A 24,492-nucleotide genomic window follows, 5' to 3' on the forward strand; every position below is an offset into this window, starting at 1 on the left:
TGGGTTTGGAAAATACCCACATCAACATACTGCTGACTTTGAAGAATCAAAGCTAGTTCTTTCCAGATGGACAATTTCAGTGCTGGCTAGCATTTAAACCTCTGATTTCTTGTTTTGTTTATTATCTCTTGGGACATACCAAGGTTTATTTTATGTAGTCCTCAATCAATCTTTTTAAAGTTTTAAAATTTTATTGGACAGCGCCGTGGCTCAATAGGCTAATCCTCTGCCTGCGGCGCCAGCACCCCAGGTTCTAGTCCCTGTTGGGGCGCCAGATTTTGTCCTGGTTGCTCCTCTTCCAGTCCAGCTCTCTGCTGTGGCCCGGGAGTGCAGTGGAGGATGGCCCAAGTGCTTGGGCCCTGCACCCGCAAGGGAGACCAGGAGAAGCACCTGGCTCCTGGCTACGGATCAGTGCAGTACGCTGGCTGCAGCGCACCGGCCATAGTGACCATTGGGGGGTGAGCCAATGGGAAAAGGAAGACCTTTCTCTCTATCTCTCTCTCTCTCACTGTCCACTCTGCCTGTAAAAAAATAAAAAATAATAAAAAAATTTATTTATTTGATAGGCAGGGAGAGCAGGCTCCCATTTGCTGGTTCACTGTCCAAGTGCCTACAACAGCTTTGGCCGGGCCCAGTCAATGCTGGGAACTATGAACATGATTCATGTTTCCCATGTGGATGTCAGGAACCTAATAAGTTGAGTCATCACCACTGACCCCACCCCCTGGTCTGCTTTAGCAGGGAGCTGGAGTCAAGAGCCAGAACATGGAATCAAACCTCCGCACTCCACTGTGAAATTCTGACATCATAACCAATCGATGCCTCAATCAATCTCTTTTAGGTCTCTTTAAAAGCATGCATCTAGGGGTCTCCCCACTGAAGAAAATTGCATAATCTCACTCCTATTTTAATCTAGTACTGCTGAGTTATCCATCATCCATCTGAAATTCTCAGGTGTCACCCGAAGAGGCACCTTGGCTTCTCCATAGGGCAGTGGTTCTCACATTGACCTGGCAGGTGTTACAGCAGAGACAGCTGGTCCCGCTCCAGGGAGTCTGATTTCCTAGTTCTGATGGGGACTGAGCATTTGCACGTCTAGCATGAGCCCCGGGGCTGCTGATTCTGATTGGCTGGTGCAGGTAGCACACTTTGAGAACCACAGCTGTGGGTTAAGCTGTGGGTGTCCAAACCTGGTTGGGCATAAAATAACCTAGACAAACACAAATTCCCTAATACTGTCACAAAATGTGATATTGATGTATACAAAATAAAATTATATGTAATTATCTATCTTAAAAGGGATTCTCTGCCTTGGCCCCACCTGTATTTTTAAAATCCTCTTCCTTCATGATGTGCTTGCTCAGGAAGCAGGTATGCACACAACCAGGGGAGCTCCTTCATCCTTCCAAACCAAGTAGTGACTTCTTCCTACTGTTAATATCTGTTAATATTTGAATGTGAGCTTCTTTTTTTTTTTTTTTTTTTTTTTTTTTTGACAGGCAGAGTGGACAGTGAGAGAGAGAGAGACAGAGAGAAAGGTCTTCCTTTTGCCGTTGGTTCACCCTCTAATGGCCGCCGCGGCCGGCGCGCTGCAGCTGGCGCACCACGCTGATCTGATGGCGCCCCAACCGGGACTAGAACCAGGTGTGCCGGCGCCGCAAGGTGGAGGATTAGCCTAGTGAGCTGCGGCGCTGGCTTTGAATGCGAGCTTTTGAAAGATGGGGGCCTTAACCTTGGATTCTCCTCGGGAACTTCATAATTCAACTGTTTATAATGTTTAAATCATATCTTTCTTTAAAGCTTTGCTTCCACTAAGAAGCTTTCTGTATGAGTGGTTGCTTCCTATATGGGAAAAATCAAGTTTAAAAAACAGTAGTGTGGGGCCAGTATTGCGGCACAGAAAGTTAAGCGGCCACTTGTGACACCTGTGATGAGGTATCCCATATCAGAGTGCTGATGCAAGTCCAGGCTGCTCTTCTTCTCATCCAGTTGCCTGCTTATGTGCCCGGGTCCCTGCCACTCATCTGGGACTTGGGGATGGAGTCCCCAGCTCCTGGCTTTGGCAAGGCCCAGTCTTGGCTGTTGTGCTGTGAACCAGCAGATGGAATTTCTCTCTGCCTCTGTCTCTGTCTCCTTGTCTCTCTGTCTCCCTCTGTATGTGTGTGTGTGTGTGTGTGTCTATCTATGACTCTGCCTTTCAAATAAATAAAAAACTTTGTTTCAAAGATTTATATATTTGTGAGGCAGAGTTAGATAACAGAGGGAGAGACGGAGAGAGAGGTCTTGCATCCACTGGTTCACTCCTTAAGTGGCCACAACTGCCAGAGCTGGGTAGATCTGAAGCCAGGAGCCAGAAGCTTCCTCCTGGTCTCCCACATGACTACATGGGCTCAAGCACTTGGGTCATCTTCTACTACTTTCCCAGATGCATTAGTAGGGAGTTAGATGGGAATGGAGCAGCTGGAATTCAAACTGGCACCCATATGGGATGCTGGTGCCACAGGCAGAGGCTTTACCTACTACACCACAGTGCCGGTCCCATAAATGAACTTCTGTTAAAACAGCAGTGTATGTTGCTGTTACTCGTGACCATTCCAGCTTTCCACCTGGCCATCTAAATTTGGTTATTGCAGACAATAACGTGGAGCACTCGCTGTATCCTGGTTCTTCATGCCCAGCTTCACCTCCTGAAGTTCCTCTTCCTCTTCCCTACACCCTGTCCATCTCTGGCTACTTTGCCAAACAACTCACCGGTATGACTGACAAGGAAAAATAGCCACTGAATGCCTTCCAGGTACTGGAACACAATGTAATTCTCAGTCTCAGGCTCCGGGAACTCAGAGTTGGGATTTTGGAGTCAGTTTCAGTCACTGTCACCTTTATTAGACAATGAAAGGCTGGAAGGAGCCAGCTTTGGGGTACTTGTTGCTAAGTCCCCAGCACCTGATTATGTACTTACTTTCCAATTAAAATCATGTAATTTTCATTTTAGGGAAAGTTGACTATTTGCCTAAGTTTTGTAACATCAGATACTTTCAAATAAAGCATAAATATCAGGAATTAAGTGCTGTTGTTTATCCGAAAGCTCTCTGATAATTTATAGCCGAAGCACTGAAGGAAGCAGCCACTCAAAGTAGAAAATGTGCCTTTCAAACCTTTCAAAGCCAACCTATGTTAAAGCAAAGGATTTTCTGAAAGTAGGGCAATGGGACCTGTTTCTTTCTGTGAGTCATTGGTAAGCATTAGAAAAAAATCCTGACAAAAACATTTGCTTTAAATTGCTGTAGAACTCAAATAACTGTCCTTGGTATCCCATCAAAATTGTTAATGCCACAAAGGCTCAGTGATCAGTGCAGACCAAACTAAGTGTTTATTGGTTCGATAAACATATTTGCAGGCTAAGAAAGAAATTCAAACAGACCAAGAAATATTTTCCAGGAAGTCATGAAATTTGGAGGAGTGGCTTTAGGAAAATTAGGTAAGATATTTAATTTTTAGATTGAGTACACATGGAAGTCCTTTCATGCAAGCTCCCCAACCCTCTTGTAAACTTGTAGATTGAGTCTTTGCAGATTATATTTATTGAAATGCCAATCTTTGTTGCAAAAGGATTTGCACCCTGCTATTGTTTATTCTTTGCAATGCATTTATGAGGATATAATTGGTTGTCTGCAGGAGAAAGAATTGCTCAAAATTTTGGAAAGTGCTTTATCCTGGTATGTGGAAGAGAAATAAGAACTGTGCCAGTGTTTTTTTTTCTGGGTTATTTGCTTTTTCTGTAGATTTTCCATGGGGAAGTTGATATAGCAATGTGGTAAGCAGTCTGCTCAATGTTCTATAATTCAGATTTCCTGCTCTCCACTTAACTGCCAGGTTAACCTTTGTCCATGTTAGCAATATTTAGTACCCAACAATTTCTTTGTACTACAGTTAGAAAGGAATTGGTAGAGAGTCAAACAATACACTTGGTGTATACCAAACAATAATGTCTCTAAACTACATTACAGGGATTCATATTTCATGGTTTCGATTAAATTTCCAGAGTAATTTTCTGCAGCCCACATTTAAGAATTTAATATATAACTAGTAAGGAACTCTAAACCTGGCTTAAAGATACATGTTAGCAAGAATAGGTTTTTTTTTTAACTTTTATTTAATGAATATAAATTTCCAAAGTACAGAATATTAATTACAATGGCTTCCCCCCCATAACGTCCCTCCAACCCGCAACCCTCCCCTTATCCACTCCCTCTCCCCTTCCATTCACATCAAGATTCATTTTCTATTCTGTTTATATACAGAAGATCAGTTTAGCATCCATTAAGTAAAGATTTCAACAGTTTGCTCCCACACAGAAACATAAAGTGAAAAATACTGTTTGAGTACTAGTTATTGTCGCTCCCCGTCTTCGTGGAGGAACGACACAGGACCCTGCGTTGTTCTTTCGTCTGCTCAGCCCTCCCCGGGTTTGCTGCTGGTTCTTCCCGGGTTGGCTGCCGTCCCCTCCACCTCCGTGGAAGGGCGGTTCCCCCTGGCCACTTTCCCCACTTCTGCAGGGGAGCGGCACACCGCCGGCCGGCTCTCTCGGGGGCTGCACAGGTGTTCCTCTTAGATGTTCCCTTTAGATGTTCCTGGTGCATGCTGTCTCTCTCCTCCCTTATAGTCCTCTTCCGCCAATCCCAACTCGGCTGCCCACACGCCGAGTACGCTGCTCTCCTCCAATCAGGAGCAGGATCAGCTCCTGGAGGTCATCACTCAAGTTGGCAAGAGGCAGCTGCGTAGAAGCTGTTTTCTCCTCTTCCAGTGCCATATTGTGGGAGAGCAGATGCATAGAATAAGTCTTAATTCCAGTAACTTAGTCCAGTCCGAGTTGCTCCCCACAGTTATAGCATTAAATCTCAATGTACAGCACACTAAGGACAAAGATCCTACATGAGGAGTAAGTGCACAGTGACTCCTTTTGTTGACTTAACAAATTGACACTCTTGTTTATGGCCTCAATAATCACCCTAGGCTCTTGTCATGAGCTGCCAAGGCTATGGAAGCCCCCTGAGTTCACTGACTCTGATCATATTTAAACAAGGTCATGGTCAAAGTGGAAGTTCTCTCCTCCCTTCAGAGAAAGGTACCTCCTTCTTTGATGACCCAAGGAATAGGGTTTTAAGAACAAACTTAGTAAGAAGGTCCTCAAAAATACAAACAGGCACTTACTTTACCTGCAACAAGTTACTTTATGTGACCCCTTAGATGTAACTATTGAGTGGTTATGAAATTAGGAAGATTAACCTCTCAAGCCATCATGGTGTATGTAATCATTGCTTACATCCCTGTACCTCAGGTCCATACGGTGCACAAATAAGAAGCCAGGTCTCTCCTCACTAGCCCAAACACCTGCTCTCTGTGAAACACTGCACAATTATCCTGGGAGATTTGTCTGAAATGTTTTGTTTTTTGATAATTCTCTTATTACTGTTAATAGCTCACTTTATGTGGTATGTTTTCACCAGTGAGAGCAGGTAAGGGTAAATAGTAATGAAAAAATATTTAGCTAAGCTGAATCTGGCCAGTAGACCTTAAACTCACACACGTACACATCCAGGGTCAAGAACCACATGATAACTTCGGCTTTCAGAATTATTTTTCAAAGGGCTACCATCATGGTATAGTGTGTTAAGCCACTGCCAGCAACACCAGCATCCCATATGAGTGCCATTTCGAGTCCTGGCTGCTACACCTATGATCTGGCTCCCTGCTAATGTGCCCAGGGAAGCAGCAAAAAGATGACCCAAGTGCTCAAGTTCCCACCACCTATGTGGGAGGCCCTGATAAAGTTCCAGACTCCTGGCTTCTGCCTGGTCCAGCCCTGACTGTTGCAGCTGTTTTGGGAGTGAAGTAGTGGGTGGAAGATCTCTGTCTGTCTGTCTTTCTGTGTTGTTGTCTCTGTCTTTCCCTCTGTCTCTGTAACTCTGCCTTTTAAATAAGTAAATAAATATTTAAAAATTATTTTTGATCAAATGTGGCATAGAGACCACATATATAGCATATATGTACATACATAGCTGTCATGTGTATACATGCATGCATACTAATCTAGACATATAAAACACAGAGCAATACTTTTAAAATAGCACACAGAAGTGCCTAGGGCCTCCATATCAGGTAGTAAGCTGAAGCCAGCTCTTTCAAATTTCTGTTCCTTATACTTAGACATTTACTGCTTCAGATTTTCAGATGCATCATTCTTTTTTTTAAAAAACTTTTATTTAATAAATATAAATTTTAAAACTAATTTTTGGATTATAGCGGCTTTTCCCCCCATAACCACCCTCCCACCCGCAACCATCCCATCTCCCACTCCCTCTCCCATCCCATTCTTCATCGAGATTCATTTTCAATTATCTTTATATACAGAAGATCAATTTAGTATATACTAAGTAAAGATTTCAACAGTTTGCACCCACACAGAAACATAAAGTATAAAGTACTGTTTGAGTACTAGTTATACCGTTAATTCACATAGTACAACACATTAAGGACAGAGATCCTACATGGGGAGTAAGTGTACAGTGGCTCCTGTTGTTGGTTTAACAATTGACACTCTTGTTTATGTTGTCAGTAATCACCCGAGGCTCTTGTCATGAGTTGCCAAGGCTATGGAAACCTTTTGAGTTTGCCAATTCTGATCTTATTTAGACAAGGCCACAAAGTAGAAGTTCTCTCCTCCCTTCAGAGAAAGGTACCTCCTTCTTTTGATGGCTCATTCTTTCCACTGTGATCTCACTCACAGAGATCTTTCATTTAGGTCATTTTTTTTTTTTGCCAGAGTGTCTTGGCTTTCCATGTCTGAAATACTCTCATGGGTTTTTAGCCAGATCCGAATGCCTTAAGGGCTGATTCTGAGGCCAGAGTGCTGTTTAGGAATCTGCCATTCTATGAGTCTGCTGTGTATCCCACTTCCCATGTTGGATCATTCTCTCCTTTTTAATTCTATCAGTTAGTATTAGCAGACACTAGTCTTGTTTATGTGATCCCTTTGACACTTAATCTTATCATTATGATCAATTATAGATGCATCATTCTTAATATTTACTGGCAACATTACCTATTTTTCTAAATAACTAATTGCATCTTTTTTTTCTTTTCCTAGTTCTTTTTTTTAACTTTTATTTAATGAATATAAATTTCCAAAGTACAGCTATGGATTACAATGGCTTTTGCCCCCATAACTTCCCTCCCACCTGCAACCCTCCCCTTTCCCACTCCCTCTCCCCTTCCATTCACATCAAGATTCATTTTCAAATCTCTTTATATACAGAAGATCAATTTAGCATATATTAAGTAAAGCTTTCAACAGTTTGCACCCACATAGAAACACAAAGTGAAAAATACTGTTTGAGTACTAGTTATAGCATTAAATCACAATGTACAGCACACTAAGGCCAAAGATCCTACATGAGGAGTAAGTGCACAGTGACTCCTGTTGTTGACTTAACTAATTGACACTCTTGTACATGGCATCAGTAATCACCCTAGGCTCTTGTCATGAGTTGCCAAGGCTATCGAAGCCTTTTGAGTTCACTGACTCTGATCATATTTAGACAAGGTCATGGTCAAAGTGGAAGTTCTCTCTTCTCCCTTCATGAAGAGAAAGGTACCTCCTTCTTTGACCTGTTCTTTCCACTGGGGATCTTTCTTTCTTTTTTATTTAGTAAATATAAATTTCCAAAGTACAGTTTATGGGTTACAATGGCTTCCCCCCCCCATAATTTCCCTCCCACTTGCACCCCTCCCATCTCCTGCTTCCTCTCCCATTCCATTCACATCAAGATTCATTTTCAAACTGCATCTTTTTAAAAAAGATTTATTTATTTATTTGAAAGGGTTAGAGAGAGGGAAAGACAGACACAGAGAGAGAAGTCTTTCATCTGCTGGTTCACTCCCTAATTGGCTGCAACTGCCAAGGCTGGGCCAGGCTGATGCCAGGACCAAGAGCTTCTTCCAGGTCTCCCATGTGGGTCCAAGCACTTGGGCCATTTTCTGCTGCTTTCCCAGGCCTTTAGCAGGGAGCTGGATTGAAAGTGGAGCAGCTGGGACTCCAAGCGGCAACATTTCATATACTTTTTTCCTTTGACTTTTTCAATACCTTGACAATTAGCCCTCCAAGGAAGGGTAGGCTTATTTGGAAAAAAAAATCCAAAGAAACTCCCTAGAGGAAGGCAGCTGTATCCCAAATTCAAACCATGAGGAGAACTTTGTAGACTGTGACAAATACCCAAAGGGCACTTGTCCCCAAAACAAGGCAGAAAGACACAAGACTGGACTTGTCCTGGCCCACACTGGAATCACAGATTGGAGAAAGGAGATACTGGATCTATGAGGCTCTGAATAGTGTGCATGGAAATCACTGGGAAACGTTACAAAATTCAGAATCCCATGCCCTTTCCCAGAGATTCTAATATGGTAGTTTAGGATAGGATTCAGCAATGTGTATTTTTTCCTTTATCTTTAAAAATTTAACTTATAGGTAATACTTGTACAGCTTTTGGGGAACAATGCAAAATTTCAACAGAAGTACACAGTGTAAAACAATCAAACCAGGCAAGCAGCATCCCCACCACACCACCTCCTGCACCTTTGGAGCCTACCAGCTCCTCTCCTCCAGCTCCTGTACTGCACATAATCCATTATTGTGAACTGCAGTCACTCTCTGTTCCATGGAGCACCCAGCCTACTACTTATATCTAACTGGCTTTTGGCTCTTGTTACCCAGTCTCTCACTATTGCCCCTGTCCCAACCTTCCCCTGCCTCTCATAATCACTATTCTAAGTTCGCATTGACCATTTAAAAAAAATCTATATATGAGACAGAGAGCATGCACTATTGGTCATTCTGTGTCTGGCCTAACTCACCTATCAAAATGCTCCCCCCAAATCCATCGATTTTGTGGCAAATATCAAAATTTCATTCTTATAGCCTGGTACTATTCCATTTTGTGTATACAACACATTTTCTTTATCTACTCACCCATTGGAGGCTTCCTGGGGTGATTCTGTGTCTTGGCTGTTATGAATTGTGTTGCAATAAACAGGGAGTGTAGCCATCTCTGTTATATGCTGAAGTCAATCCTTTGGATATATTCCCAGAAGGGGGATAGCTAGCCATATGGTAGATCTATTCTTAGTTTTTTGAGGAATCTTCATAATGACTGTATTAATTTATAATCACACCAACAATATTTAAGGGGTCCCTTTTCTCCACATCCTTGCCAGCATTTGCTACTTTTTGTTTTTGATAATAGACATTCTAGGCCGGCACCACGGCTCACTAGGCTAATCCTCTGCCTTGCGGCGCCGGCACACCGGGTTCTAGTCCCAGTCGGGGCACCAGATTCTGTCCTGGTTGCCCCTCTTCCAGGCCAGCTCTCTGCTGTGGCCCAGGAGTGCAGTGGAGGATGGCCCAAGTGCTTGGGCCCTGCACCCCATGGGAGACCAGGATAAGTACCTGGCTCCTGCCATCGGATCAGCGTGGTGCGCTGGCCGCAGCGTGCTGGCCGCAGTGGCCATTGGAGGGTGAACCAACGGCAAAGGAAGACCTTTCTCTTTGTCTCTCTCTCTTACTGTCCACTCTGCCTGTCAAAAAAAATTAATAAAAATAAAAAAAAAGATAATAAACATTCTAGTTGGAGTGAGAGGACCCCTCACTGTGGATTTGATTTGCATTTCCCTGATGTGAACTGGTTTTGGGCATTTGTTTATATATTTGTTGGCCTTTTGTATTTCCTCTTTTGAGAAATGTCTGTTCGTATCCTTTGCCCATTTCTTAACTGGATTCTTTGTTTTTTATTATTGCTGATGAGTTTTTTTAGTTCCACATGTATTCTGGATATTAATCCTGTACCTGATGAATAGTTTGCAAATATTTTATCTGGGAGCAAGATCGGAAGCAGAGTAGCTAGGACTGGACCCAGCACTCTGATATGGGATGCAATTTTCTCAAGTAGTGGCTTAACCCTCTGTACCACAATACCCACCATAGGGACATTTTACATTAAAAGAGTTTTGGTCAGCTGGTCAACCTAACACAAGTCTTAAGATAATTTCTGTTAGGGAAAAATTGTGTTTGCAAATAACTTAACAACATGATCCACTTATCTATTGGTGACATCCTGTTGAGAGCATCAGTGCACAAGTTTCAGTGACACCATGGAGCCCTCAGAGCCTTTATGTAACTTCTGAAGGCCCTGAACCGTGCTCAGAGAACAGCAGCGGTTTCAGCCACTTGCGGAATGTGCAGACACTGCAAAAAGGAAAAGGATTTTCGTGGATTCTAGTTGATTATATTTGTTTAACAACATGCTATTTCAATGAGTACAACACAGACATAACAGGCACACACTTGCTGGATTCAATTGTCTCTGTGTATCTATAAGAGCAAAACCAAATTACAACTGAAAATGAAAAATGAACGCCTCGAAGCACTAGTTCTTGCAGTGGATGAGGCTCCTCTGGTGTGAAATCACTGATTGCCTTGTGGGTGGGGCAGAGAGTATCCTGCCTGATGTTCTACAGCTTACTCTCCTGGAAATTCTGCAGGCATCAATCTGTGCAGTGGGCTGTGTTCTCTCAAAGCCAGGAAGACGTTGTCTGTTATAACGGACTCCGTGTCTTTTGTCATTAGTCTGTGGGAATTAGAGTAGTAGTGTTTACCCACCTTGTAGGCATAAAAAATAAATGCAGGACCCGGCAATGTGGTGTAGCAGGTAAAGCTACCACCTGTGGCACCTGTATCACATAGGAGTGCAGGTTCCTGTCCCAGCTGCTCCACTTCCAATCCAGCTCCCTGCTAATGTGCCTGGGAAAGCAGCAGAGGATGGCCCAAGTACTTCGGCCCCTGCACCTAAGTGGGAGACCTGGAAGAAGCTCTTGGCTCCTGGCTTTGGATTGGCCTTGCTCCAGCTGTTGTGACCACTTGGGGAGTAAACATGTAGATAGAACATTCTCTCTCTCTCTCATTATCTTTTCATATAAGTAAATAAATCTTTTAAAAAATAGGTAAAAAAAATAAAAAACAAATGCAAATATGGGCGGAGGGCAGCTTTGATGTACCATGGTCATTCAGGTGAGCCATAACATATCCCATGACTATCTATTTTTTTTTAACTTGTCTCCTCTCCAGGGGTCTGTGAACCCATGGCATCCTGCCTATTACTATCTTAATGTTAGCATTCTGATGTGAACATTCACAGCAGTAGTCATGGGACACTGTGAGAACATCTTCAGGACCTACTTCCCACAGAAACACTGTTCTACAAGGAACTTAATTGTAAAAGATGTGTTGTGTTTTCAGCTTATTACAAGTATAATAAATAGACATTGTAGACATTTAATATTTTTAGATAAAAGAAGAAAGTTAACGTGTAATACCATCATGCAGAGAAAAATCTCTATGTTAAATACCTATTCTTTCTGTAGGCAAATGTATACACACACACACACACATATCTACTCATGTATGCAAATCCATAAATACAAAGGTATTCCAAGCAGTTCATGAAAAATGGAATTAAAAGATAAGTTTATATTGATGCAAAAAATTTTGAAATCCAGAGATCTTCAAAAAGTTCATTCAAAATAAATATGATGAATACTACTATATGTAGATTTCAAATAGTCAACTTTTCTTTTAATTTCATTTTTTTCATTTTGAAGTATCATTTTGCAAATGTGTATGTGTGTTTTCACATATATGTATATAAAACTGTTTAGGCTGTTAAGAAAATTTCTTCACTTAGCAAAGCATTGAAGGCCATTTTCCAAGTTACTAAGTATTCTTCTATGATAATATTTTACCTGTTTTCATTTTGTTAATTCTGTTTATGCTCAAATGTAGTTAAAATGTTACGCATCTAATACTTAGATTGATTCCAGTTTTCTGCTATCATAAGCCATGCTGATGAATGTGCTTATTGTTCATGCACATTAATGAGTCTTTTTACCTGTAGGATATCAGCCTATTCTTGGAGAACTCAGAACTTAAAAGATTTTTGCACATGTTAATTTTATGAATGAAAGATGTTAAATAAATATGTGTTGGTGGTAAGTTCAGAGCTGAATGAGGATGCATGTCTTAGGAGATGAACAAAACCACACGTTCATTGTTGGCTAATTTTGGGACAGAAACAGCTGACTTTTAGAGAATTTATTGTTTAACATATAAAGAGTCCATTTAAAATAATATATTTTTGATTGATTGATTGATTGATTGATTTGAAGGGTGGAATGACAGGGCAAGAGGGAGATGGAGAGGGGGAGATCTTCTACTCATTGCTTTACTTCTCACATACTCACGATAGCCAGGGCTGGGCCAACTGAAGCCAGGAGCCACAAACTCCATCCCATCAATCTCAGGCACTCTAATGTAAGATACAGGTGTCCCAAGTGGTGGCTAAACCCTCTGCTCCACAATACCTACTCCCAACTTTTTCTGCTCAAAGTATTTTGTAAAACAACTATATTCACAACAAATTGCAAAAATAGCATAGAGCCATCCTTCACTCCCTTTCACAAAGGTAACACCTTACTAACCATGCGTAATACATCATCAAAACCAGGAAATTGACTTTGGAGTAATGCTAATAACTGGACTTCAGGACTTATTCAGGTTTCATCAGTTTTTATAAATACTCTGCATGTGTATGTGTGTGTGTGCATGAGCACTATGAAATTGTATCATATGTGAATTGTGTCATCACAATCCTGAGAGAGAACAGTTGTATCATAGCTTCCTGGAAGCCACTGATCTGTCTTCCATCATTATCAGCACATTCGTTTTGGAGTGTCACATAAATGGAGATAGGCTGGAGATTTTTTTTTAAACATAGTAACTTCCACTGTTTGTATTCTAGGTTACGGTTACTATTTGATTATCAAGATTGATTCAGTAGGGACTAGAAGAGATAGATGCCTCTTTGAAATAATAAAAACAATCAGAAAGACCCTGGAAGATAGAAATAGATTCTGTTTAGTATCTTTAACATTGTGGAAAATATTCACGATATATAACAATGTATTTGGGACATGTACTGACCAATCAAAATAGACACCAGCTGCAAGTTACCAGCAGGACCATGCCACTGGACAGCTGGATTTCAGCCTTGCCTAGCATCTAGCACAGTGTCAGGCAAACGGTAAATGCCAAATAAATTTCTTTGGGGTGAATGAGTTTTCTCAGTGCTCCGTGGTGGTTTCCTCTGGCCTCGTTGCCAACGCTGTGACTCTTGTATGGAATACTCACAGCTAAGGAGAGCCTGTGGATCCTTCACAGTTCCAGGCAACAGTCAGTTTTTTAAAAAAATTTAACTTGCTTTCTTTTTTTTATTTGAAAGGCAGAGAGAGAGAGAGAGTAAAAGAGAGAGAGAGATCTTCTGTTGACTGATTTATTCCCCTAAATGCCCCCAGCTACCAGGGCTGGGCCAAGCCAAAGCCAGGAGCCGAGCACTCTGTTCCTAGCCCTCCAGAGGAGCTGTAGGAGCCTAAATACTTGTGCCGTCATCTGCTGCCTCACAGAAGCAGAAAGCTGGATCAGAAGCAGAGGAGGGCGGACTTTGAACCAGGCACTCCAATATGAGATATGAGCTTCTCAAGTGGTACCTTAAACGCTGAGCCAACTGCACCACCCCCTGAGCACCACTCTACCAACCCTTAGGGATTAGCTCCCGACGTTAGGCATTTCAGTATGTTCTTGGTCACACTGCTTCCATGGACCTAAATTTCAATATTCTATTGTTAATAAAACTGATGCTGGAATTATGACCATGATTCAGGTAAGAAAAGATGAACAGAATACATCATTCAATCACATAGCAGACATAAGTTGAATCTAATTGAAGGGTGAAAGAAATTAAATGCAACTTGAAGGTGCAGAATATCTACTATCTAAATTAGGCAATAGAATATTGAAATAAGGTTATAAAACTGTATGATGGTAAAACTTGAAATATGTTCCAGAAAATGTGTGATTTGCAGGACTATGAAGCCAAACCCCATCTGGAAGGCACAGATGTGGTGTCTTCTGCTGACGGAGCACATAGAATTCAACTACTGGAAAGGAACCAGCTTTTTCTAGATTTGAGTAGAATCAGCCTTGAGATGTGCAGTAGCCTTATCCTATATCTTGGAATTGCATTCAACAGATAAATAATTGTACTCTCATCCTGAATCTTTGATTTAAGCCGTGTGGTCATGGAGATAGGGTCAGTGTTTCCACTCAGATTGGGAAAATGACTTTGCAACCCACAGAAGTTGTTTAAAAAGAGCAGAGAGATGATGAAATGAGCCACTTCCATAGCCTAATCCTTTTGTACTAAGAATATAGCTAATGACTGTTGTTTTTATTTGTGCTTATTTGTTATCAAAGGTATTTGAAACAGTCTGACATATTAGAGTTTCTGGCAAATTAGCTTGAAAGTTTGATTTGAAACGTGTAATTAATAAACATATGTTATTAAATTTTGAAAGGAGTACAAGAATCTGATTACATTTGTAAATTGACTTTGAATATTTAAGAGATCAGCCTGAGATGCAACAAATCATTCCATCCTTGCTGAAGCACTTCTTTCGCCTGGTTCTTGAGACTCCACATCATTTGTGTTTCTTCCTGATTTTCACCATCCTCAAGTTGAAGAGCTGGGACTCAGCTTTAGATCTTTTTTTTAATTTAATAAATGAGAATTTACAAAGTGCAACTTTTGTTTTGTTGTGGCTCCCCCCCCAACCTCCCTCCCTCCCGCAGCCCTCCCCTCTCCCACTCCCTCTCCCATCCAACTCTTCATCGAGATTCATTTTCAATTATCTTTATATACAGAAGATCAACTTAGTATATACTAAGCAAAGATTTCAACAGACTGCACTCACACAACCGCACAAGGTATAGAATATTGTTCCACTAGTAGTGTTATCTTTAACTCTCATAGTAAAAAACATTAAGGACAGAGATCCTATGTGGGGTGCATGTGCCCAGTGACTCCTGTTGTTGATTTAACAATTGACACTCTTATTTATGACCTCAGTAATCACCTGAGGCTCTTGCCATGAGCTGTCAAGGCTATGGAAGCCCCTTGAGTATACCAACTCTGAACTTGTTTAGTCAAGGCCATATCACAGTTGAGGTTCCTTCCTCCCTTCAGAGAAAGGCACCTCCCTCCTTGATGGCCTGTTCCTTCCACTGGGGTCTTGTTCACCAAGATCTTTCATTTAGGTTTTTTTTTTTAACTTTTATTTAATGAATATAAATTTCCAAAGTACAGCTTATGGATTACAATGGCTCCCCCCCCCCATAACTTCCCTCGCACCTGCAATCCTCCCCTTTCCTGCTCCCTCGCCCTTCCATTCACATCAAGATTCATTTTCAATTCTCTTTATATACAGAAGATCAGTTTAGCATATATTAAGTAAAGATTTCAACAGTTTGCACCCACATAGAAACACAAAGTGAAAAATACTGTTTGAGTGCTAGTTATAGCATTAAATCACAATGTACAGCACACTAAGGACAGAGATCCTACATGAGGAGTAAGTGCACAGTGACTCCTGTTGTTGACTTAACAAGTTGACACTCTTGTATATGGCATCAGTAATCACCCTAGGCTCTTGTCATGAGTTGCCAAGGCTATGGAGGCCTTTTGAGTTCACCGACCCTGATCATATTTAGACAAGGTCTAGTCAAAGTGGAAGTTCTCTTTTCTCCCTTCATGAAGAGAAAGGTACCTCCTTCTTTGACCTGTTCTTTCCACTGGATCTCACTTGCAGAGATCTTTCATTTAGGTGTTTGGTGTTTGTTGCTGTTTGTTGTTGTTGTTGTTGTGTGTGGTGTTTTTTTTTTTTTTTTTTTTTTTTTTGCCAGAGTGTGTTGGCTTTCCATGCCTGAAATACTCCCATGGGCTTTTCAGCCAGATCTGCATGCCTTAAGGGCTGATTCTGAGGCCAGAGTGCTGTTTAGGACATCTGCCATTCTATGGGTCTGCTGTGTATCTCACTTCCCATGTTGAATCGTTCTCTCCCTTTTTTATTCTATCAGCTAGTATTCGCAGACACTAGTCTTGTTTATGTGATCCCTTTGGCTCTTAGTCCTATCATTATGATCAATTGTGAACAGAAATTGATCACTGGGACTAGCGAGATGGCATTGGTACATGCCACCTTGATGGGATTGAATTGGAATCCCCTGGTATGTTTCTAACTCTACTGTTTGAGGTAAGTCAGCTTGAGCATGTCCCAAATTGCACATCTCTTCCCTCTCTTATTCCCACTCTTATATTTAACAGTGATCACTTTTCAGTTAAGTTTCAACACTTAAGAATAACTGTGTATTGATTACAGTATTCAACCAAAATTTAGGTTGTTTTTGCCACCGTGTCTTGGCTTTCCATGCCTGTGAGACTCTCGTGGGCCTTTTTCAGCTTTACATCTTACTTTTCCTCTCTTTTTCTCTCTGACTCCATCCCATGTCTTTAAGCACTATAGATGCAGTGATGGTACACTACTGCTTGTCTTTGGCCTTGATGGCTCCCCTGAACCCACAGCTTGGATCGTTGTATACTATTTGGCATGCCTACTTGATGCCAAGGCATCTCAAACTTGGTGAGTCAAAAACAAAATTCATAGTCTATCCCCACTACCATCCTATTACCACCTCAACATCTTATTTCTGCCCTATCTTCTCTTTCTCAGGAAACAGCCAACTCTTCCTTGTAGTTGCCAATGGTACAATCTTGAAATGATTTCATAGGACTCGTCTATTCTTTTTACACTGTTCATTCAGGTTGTTAATAAATTCCTTTCGTGCCTCCTTCAAAATAAATGGTCCCTATTGTTTCTTACTAACTTCACTGCCTCCGTCCTGGTCAGACAAGCCACTGTTATTGATCACCTGGATTATTCTAATAACCTATTAATTGGTCTTCCTTCCTTCTTCTCTGACCCTAATGGTGAGAAGCATCTTATTAAAAATTAAGGTAGATCCTGTCTTCCCTTTGCTCAGAAGCTCCCCACGTCTCCCCATGAGATCTAGCTTTTATTTATTTGTATTGTGTTTTTAAACTTTTATTTAATAAATATAAATTCTGAAAGTACAACTTTTGGACTACAGCGACCCTTCCCCACATAACCACCCTCTCACCTGCAAACCATCCCATCTCTCACTCCCTCTCCCATCCCACTCTTCACCAAGACTCATCTTCAATTATCTTCATATACAGAAGGAGATCTAGCTTTTATATAAAAAGTTTAAAAGGCAAAAAAATAGAGGGCATGAATAAAAATTATAGAAATATGGCAGTTAGTGAAGATCTGCTAATATTTTCAGAAACTGCACAGTTGCTTAGATATAACCTGTGTCTATAATAAGAAACCTCCAGCATGAGCCTGAATGCCCTAATGTCCTACCTTTTAGGCCCGTTCTTTATCTATTCTACTGTGTTCAGCAATTATAGCACTTTACGCTTCTATTCCTGTAGCCTGGCCAGCCACATTTTGAACTGATAAGTCATAAATGTGGAACTGGCATAGGTAGTAATGAAAATTAATTCAGGACTTACTCAGTACATCTTAGTTTACACAAATGCCAAATCATAGGAGCTCCACTGACGTCGCTCAGTTAAGACCTTTGTATACAGATCTTATTTCAGTTCTGTTTTGTCCAGATTTACTGCTGGTGAAGAATACAGTTCTTGAATTATAGGATGGTCGGCACCTGTCAAAGCATTAAATCTGATCACTGTTGATGACATCACAGGATCACTTCCTGACCAAACAAGAGAAGCACTAGCTGCTGGTAGAACAAATGCATTCTTTTGCATAGATACTGCTGGGTATTGTTACAAAGAATGAGCTGTGGAGAAATGACTGGGAGTTCAACTTTGAAATACCAGCCATCTTTCACATTACTTGTGCTTTCAGTCTTTAAGTCAGAGGCCTAAGACATAAGTTTCCACAGCATTCGGATATGATCTATTACCTAGGAAAGAAATAGAGCGGCATTTGCTGGTGTAAATGCTAAAGGTTCTTGTTTTCTCTAAAAGTTTGCTGAGAATATTCATCATGTTGACAATGGAAGGCAGGGGTTGGGAGGACGGAAGGGAAGCAGTGCATCAGTAGACTGACAAGCAAGCTGGAAGGTGGAAGGGAAAATTAAAAGGTCTCCAAAATGTAAGAGATACAGCATGTGACTGGACATTCTACAGAGAAGTAGGTAAGTGCTTGAGAGAGTAGAGAACAGAGGTCTAAAACAAGAAGTAATGATACAGGAAGGGAAACAAAATCATCCTCTGAGTAACTAGTTGTGACATTTGTTTGTTGCCCTGGCTATACGAGGTAGGGAACGAGTATTATATGCTAAATAAGATGATCTATTCCTTTGTGGAAATGGCATCATTAACCATAAAAAATGTCCTTCACTCCACCATTTCCTCTGTACAGCTCTGTCAAAGAGTAATTCCAGCTATCACTTTTCTAGAACAGTTTCTACATGCCAGTCACTGCACCAAATGCTTCATCTATATTGTCTCAGTAAATTCTTTACATGATCAGTGTGTTTGTCCACTTTATGTTTACATGATGCTAGGTACATGATACAGAAAAGAGAGATTTTTTAACTCATAGTTTTGGAGGCTGAAAGTCTGAGATGGGATGACAGTCCAGAGTACCAGGAAGGGAAATAGCCTGTATAGAAGAGGTCGAGCATGTGGATTGGCTTCACTTTATAAAAACCCACTCTCTCAAGAACCAGCTGGGGTCTCGTGGGAACTACATCAAGGTCTTCCAAGGGCAGTACCTTATGATGTAACCTAACTACCTCCCAACAGGCCCTGCTTCTTACAGGTTCCGCCACCTCAACTCCTCCACGTTGAGTATCCAGCATCCAACACTTGAACCTTTCAAAAGCAACCACATCCAAACAATAGCAATCAGTGATACTGTTATCCAGTTATCATAGGAGCAAAAACTCAAGTTCAGAAACTTTCAATAGTGTGCCCATAGCTAGTTTGAGCCTTGGCTTTAAGTTTATGGGTACCAACTCTGAAACCACACACTTCAACAGTATACTAAATTTTAATAACACACAAACATTTTTAAAACATTGGGAAGAACTTAAAGGTCATCTGGTTATATTAAAATTCCTGTCTCTGTCCTATTTCAGGCCCATAATGACATTTTTGATGGTCTGTTGCAAAATTGCAAAAGGAAGGCCAATGTTAGGAAACTCGCATAAAACCAAATTTACTTAACCCAAAGAACCCTTAATTGTGATACGACATCTTTGTTTGTTTGCCGATTCCTTTAAAAATGACCTTTCTTTAATAAAAAGATATTATAGTACTTATTGGGTTTTCTGTTAATGTACTTAGAAACATAAAAATTTGCTATGCTTGTGTTGGCATTTACCAATTTTCCACTGGTATTTTTTTATGAAACCCAAAGCTCTTTTTTTTTTTTTATTTTTGGACAGGCAGAGTTAGACAGTGAGAGAGAGAGAGACAGAGAGAAAGGTCTTCCTTCCATTGGTTCACCCCCCAAATGGCTGCTACGGCCGGCACGCTGTGCCGATCCGAAGTCAGGAGCCAGGTGCTTCCTCCTGGTCTTCTATGCAGGTGTAGGGCCCAAACACTTGGGCCATCCTCCACTGCCCTCCCGGGCCACAGCAGAGAGCTGGACTGGAAGAGGAGCAACCGCGACAGAACCGGCGCCCCAACCGGGACTAGAACCCTGGGGTGCCAGCGCCGCAGGCGGAGGATTAGCCTAGTGAGCCATGGGGCCAGCCCCAAAGCTCTTTGAACCATTGATCTGGTTTTGTTCCCAATTCAGCAGTTCCCTACAATAATCATAACAGATAGCCAAACAGGTTTTGTTTTTAACATATTCAAAGACAGGGTTCACTACTTTTTGATGAAGCCCACTTACTGTTGGGAAAAATTTACTGTCTTTAATTGTATTATAACCTACCTTTATCTCATTTATGGAGCAACAAAGAATAAATATCCCACTACATTTTGAGGTGTGAGAGTAAACACCCATATAGTTTCATCCTTGCACTATTTACTTACACAGTGATTCTCTCTGCTTACCTTTTAAAACTGTATTTGAGAGGGAGACACACACACACACACACACACACACACACACACGGGAAGGGAAAGGTGGGGAGAGTAGGGGGCCAAGGAATTGGTTCCTGTTTGCTGCTTCACTTTCCAAATGCTTGCAACAACTGAGGCTGGGCCTGACGGAAGCCAGGCTCTGGCAACTCCATTCAGGTCTCCCATATGGGTAGCAGGAACCCAACTACTTGAGCCATTACAACTGCCTCCCAGAGTTTGTCTCAGCAGGAAGTTTTAGTCAGAAGCCAGACATAGGACTCAAACCCAGCCACTCTGCTATGGCATGTGGACATCTTAACCATTAGACCAAATGGCCACTCCTGTGCTTGCTTCTTATTGACTGTCTACTCCATCCACCAGTATCTGGCCCATCCCCTAGCTCTCAGTTCTGTGACTTGGAGAAGTTACACAAACTGCCCTGCACCCCAGTTGCCTCATTTGTGAAGTGAGAATAGCAACAGTACTTACACTTCATGTGATTATTGTGAAGCTTGATGAAGATCAAGAAAGGAAAGTGCCTGGCACCTAAGGGAAAGACCTAGGGTCCAGTAAGTGCCAGCTTCATCGGGCCGGTGACACTATCCCCAGCACCTGGAATAGTGCCTGGCGCAGAAGAGGCAGCCAATCAATATTTGTAAAATGAGTAGATGAGCACTTTGTAAATAACAGACTTTCTATTAATACTTGCTCGGTTTAATAAAGCTAATTCATCTTTTATGTGACAGTGCTTCAGATTTTTAAATATTTGAAGTCAGCATTTGTGTTTCCAGTAAATCTTTCTTTTCCATTCATTGAATTATCAGTGCCTTGACTTGCATGCCCTAGAGTAGATTTTTGAGACTCTGATGACAATTTCAAGGATTGTGCCATTGCCAACCCCAAGAAGCCTACTTGGTCCCTGAATCTAATGACATGGCTTAAATAAAAAAATTTTTTAAACCACATCACAAGGTTGCCTATTAAGCTTGTAATTGATGGCATCATATCTTTGTTGCATTTATTTCTGTCAGGTGAAATTGCCACCAATTGGCAAATGTTGACATTATTCCTGTTGTCATTTGATTTATCTTTTAGTTTTTTGGAGCTTTTAAAATCTTAATGTTTGGGGCCAGTGCTGTGGCGTAGCGGGTAATGTTGCTGCCTGCAGTGCCGGCATCCCATATGGGTGCTGGTTCGAGTCCTGGCTGCTCCACTTCCTATTCAGCTCTCTGCTGTGGCCTGGGAAAGTAGTAGAAGATGGCACAAGCCCTTGGGCCCCTGCACAGGTATGGGAGACCCAGAGGAAGCTCCTGGATCCTGGATTCGGACCGGCGCAACTCCGGCCGTTGCAACTAATTGGGGAGTGAATCAGCAGATGGAAGACCTCTTTCTCTCTGCCTCTCTTTCTCTCTCTGTATAACTCTGACTTTCAAGTAAAATAAATAAATCTTTAAAAAAAAATCTTAATGTTTTTATCACTTATTCATTCAACCAGTAGTTAATGAGCAAAGTGCTATGCACCATTTTCAAATGTCCCGCCCTCCCTGAACTCCCCACCTTTGTGTCAACCATGAACACGGTGTCATCCTCTCTGTATCACCATCCTTCAGGCTCCTACAATACTCTGAGTTGGCGTTTTCTGCTAATCAATAACTTTGTGACTGTAAATCTGCCAACTTCCGCTGTCATCCAGCCCACCTTGGACCTTAAGATCAAATAAGAACCTTGTCCATTAGCTTGTTAGCTCTTGCTCTCAATATTTGAAGCGTAGAATGTGGCTGCCCTGAAGTAGTCTTATCCCTGTTGCCACTCATTTAGCTGCTTTGGCATCTAGATGGTCTGCTGGGGACTTTATATACATTTTCTCATGCAACCTCGTACAAGGGAGTTGTTAGTATCTCTGTTTCACTTATCAGGAAACTGGGAGTAAAAGCAACTTCCCCAATATCAATATACTTTCAAAGCTAACTACCTGCTTCAGGTGCCAATATTACTCACTTTTCTTCTTCCTACTTCTTGGTTGTCTATGTGAAGTTGTTCTGAACACTCAGCTTAGAACATTCCTTCAGTCTAGTAATCCTACAAAAATGAGGTTAATGTGTCTCAACTGGACTTTTGTAAAGCAGTTGTGGCAATCACAGTTTATCTGGTTATTTTAGTTCCTAGTATTTATTTGAGAGGGAGGAAGAGACAGAAAATTCCCATCTGCTGGTTCACTGCCCAAAAGCCTGCAGTGGTGAAGGCTGGACTAGAACTAGAGCCAGGAGTTGGGAATGCCATCCAGGACTCCCATGTGGATGGCAGGAACCCAGTTACCTGAGCCATCATTGCTGCCTCCCAGGGTCTGCACTGGCGGGAAATTAGGAATTGAACTCAACACTCTGTTGTGGGAAATAGGCATCTTACATTTCTAGGCTAAAGCCCATTCCCTTTGACTGTGAACAGCAGGTCCCTAACAAAACCAAAATGTATTGTGTAAAACAATGGAAGATAGGAGACTTCCAAATGTCACATTCCATCAAGAACCATCTTCATGTTTTATTTAATGTAGTTTATTTAATGTAGAGCAAAGTAGTAAGATTTGATTTTCTGGGGCAGGCATTGTAGCATAATGGGTAAAGTTGCAGCCTGCGATACTGGCATCCCATATGGACACCTGTTCCTGCCCTGGCTGCTCCACTTCCAATCCAGCTCCCTGCTAATGGCCTGGGAAAACAGAAGATGGCCCAAGTATCAGGGCCCCTTCCACCCATGTGGGAGGTCTGGGCAAAGATTTTTGGCTTTGGCCTGGCTCAGCACTGGCCATAGCAGCCATCTTGGGAGTCAACCAGCAGATGGAAAATCTCTCTCTCTCTCTTCACTTTTTCTGTAATTCTGACTTTCAAGTAAATAAATAAATGAATCTTAAAATAAAAAAGGAGACTTTGATTTTCTGTTTAGAAAGGCTCAGCCTTGGGTTTTGAATGTGTGTTCCATAGAGACCACAAGCACATTGGGAACAATAGCCTGCTCATGCAGTACATTTGGTGTTCCATTTTTCTATGATTTACAGAATAATAATTTTGAATGAAGTCACCCGGTGGGCCTGAAACAATTTCACAGTGTTACAAGAATCAGACACATGAAATTTACCTTCCTTCCACACCCTGGATTCTCTTCAAGATACTCCTACTTTAATGAAAATAATTATAATATTTTAGGTAAATATATTTTCCATTAAGCTTATTAATATAACATTGACTATAATAATAATTATCTGATATCAAGTATCCTGAAAATTTCTTCTTGTTTTCCTGTGATAATATTTTCAACTGTTTTGTTTGTGACAGCATGCAAACATTTAACTTTTAAATGTTTTAACCAAAATGACAAAGACAGTGACCTGGCCTGGGGCCAGCATTGTGGTACAGTGGGTTAGGCCACCACTTGCAATGCCAGCATCCCATATGAGCGCCTGTTCAACTCCTGGCTGCTCTAATTCCAATCTATCTCCCTGCTAATGTGCCTGGGAAAGCAGCAGAAGATGGCCCAAGTCTTTGGTATCCCATATGGAGCAGGTTTGTGTCCTGACTGCCCCACTTCTGATCCAGCTCTCCACTAGTGGCCTAGGAAAAGCAGCATAAGATGGCCCAAGGCTTAAACCTCTATCACCCACATGGGAGACCAGGATGAAGCTCCTGGCTCCTGGGTTAGGCCTAGCTCAGCCCTGGCTATTACAGCCACTTGGGGAGTGAACCAGTGGATGGAAGCTCTCGTTCTCTCTCTCTCTCTTTCTCCCTCTCCCCCCCCTCCCTTCTCTCTCCCCTCTCTCTGTATCTCCCTCTTTCTCTGTAACTCTGACTTTCAAATAAATAAATAATTCTTTAAAAAAATAAACTACACTCCCTCCTCATGTCCCACTAGACTTTTTTTTTACATAGCTTTATTCTTTGGGTAAATTTAGCATACATTGTATTGCAAAATCTTGACTGTACAATTTTGACAAATATATATATTGTTGCGGCCCACATCCTTTTTTACCATACAGAATACTTACATTTCTCCAGAAAGTTCCCTAGTATCATTTCTCAAGAATTCTGTTCATCTTCCAGATGCAAACTTCTATTTTGAATAATTTCACCTTAGATAAGTTTTATGTGTTCTAAGGATAGAATCAGAGAATGTGTACAATTTTTGTTCATAGAATCATTTGTTGTGAATTTCAGCTTGAATTTCTCTTGCCCTCTTTTGAGACCTTTCTCTAGAAAGTGAAAACATAATGGCAATAAAATTTAACAAAAATTAAAGGTCTCTTAAGTAACAGCAATGTCCTCTCTTAGACACAAATGCTAATTACGATTGCAGTAAGTGTGGGACTAAAAAC

General features: G+C 41.4%; 1 protein-coding gene and 1 long non-coding RNA gene across 4 annotated transcripts in view; both read left to right on the forward strand.

Annotated features, from left to right (window-relative positions):
* RCAN2 (regulator of calcineurin 2) overlaps positions 1 to 24,492 on the forward strand; it is a 307,939-nt gene that overhangs the window by 100,124 nt on the left and 183,323 nt on the right. The window lies entirely within an intron of this gene.
* LOC138849657 (uncharacterized) lies at positions 1,463 to 11,558 on the forward strand. Its single transcript, XR_011388670.1, has 2 exons — positions 1,463 to 4,133; positions 5,157 to 11,558. It is a non-coding gene; the product is annotated as an uncharacterized lncRNA (long non-coding RNA).

This window comes from Oryctolagus cuniculus, chromosome 5, assembly GCF_964237555.1.
Source record: "Oryctolagus cuniculus chromosome 5, mOryCun1.1, whole genome shotgun sequence".
Taxonomy (NCBI): Eukaryota; Metazoa; Chordata; class Mammalia; order Lagomorpha; family Leporidae; genus Oryctolagus; species Oryctolagus cuniculus.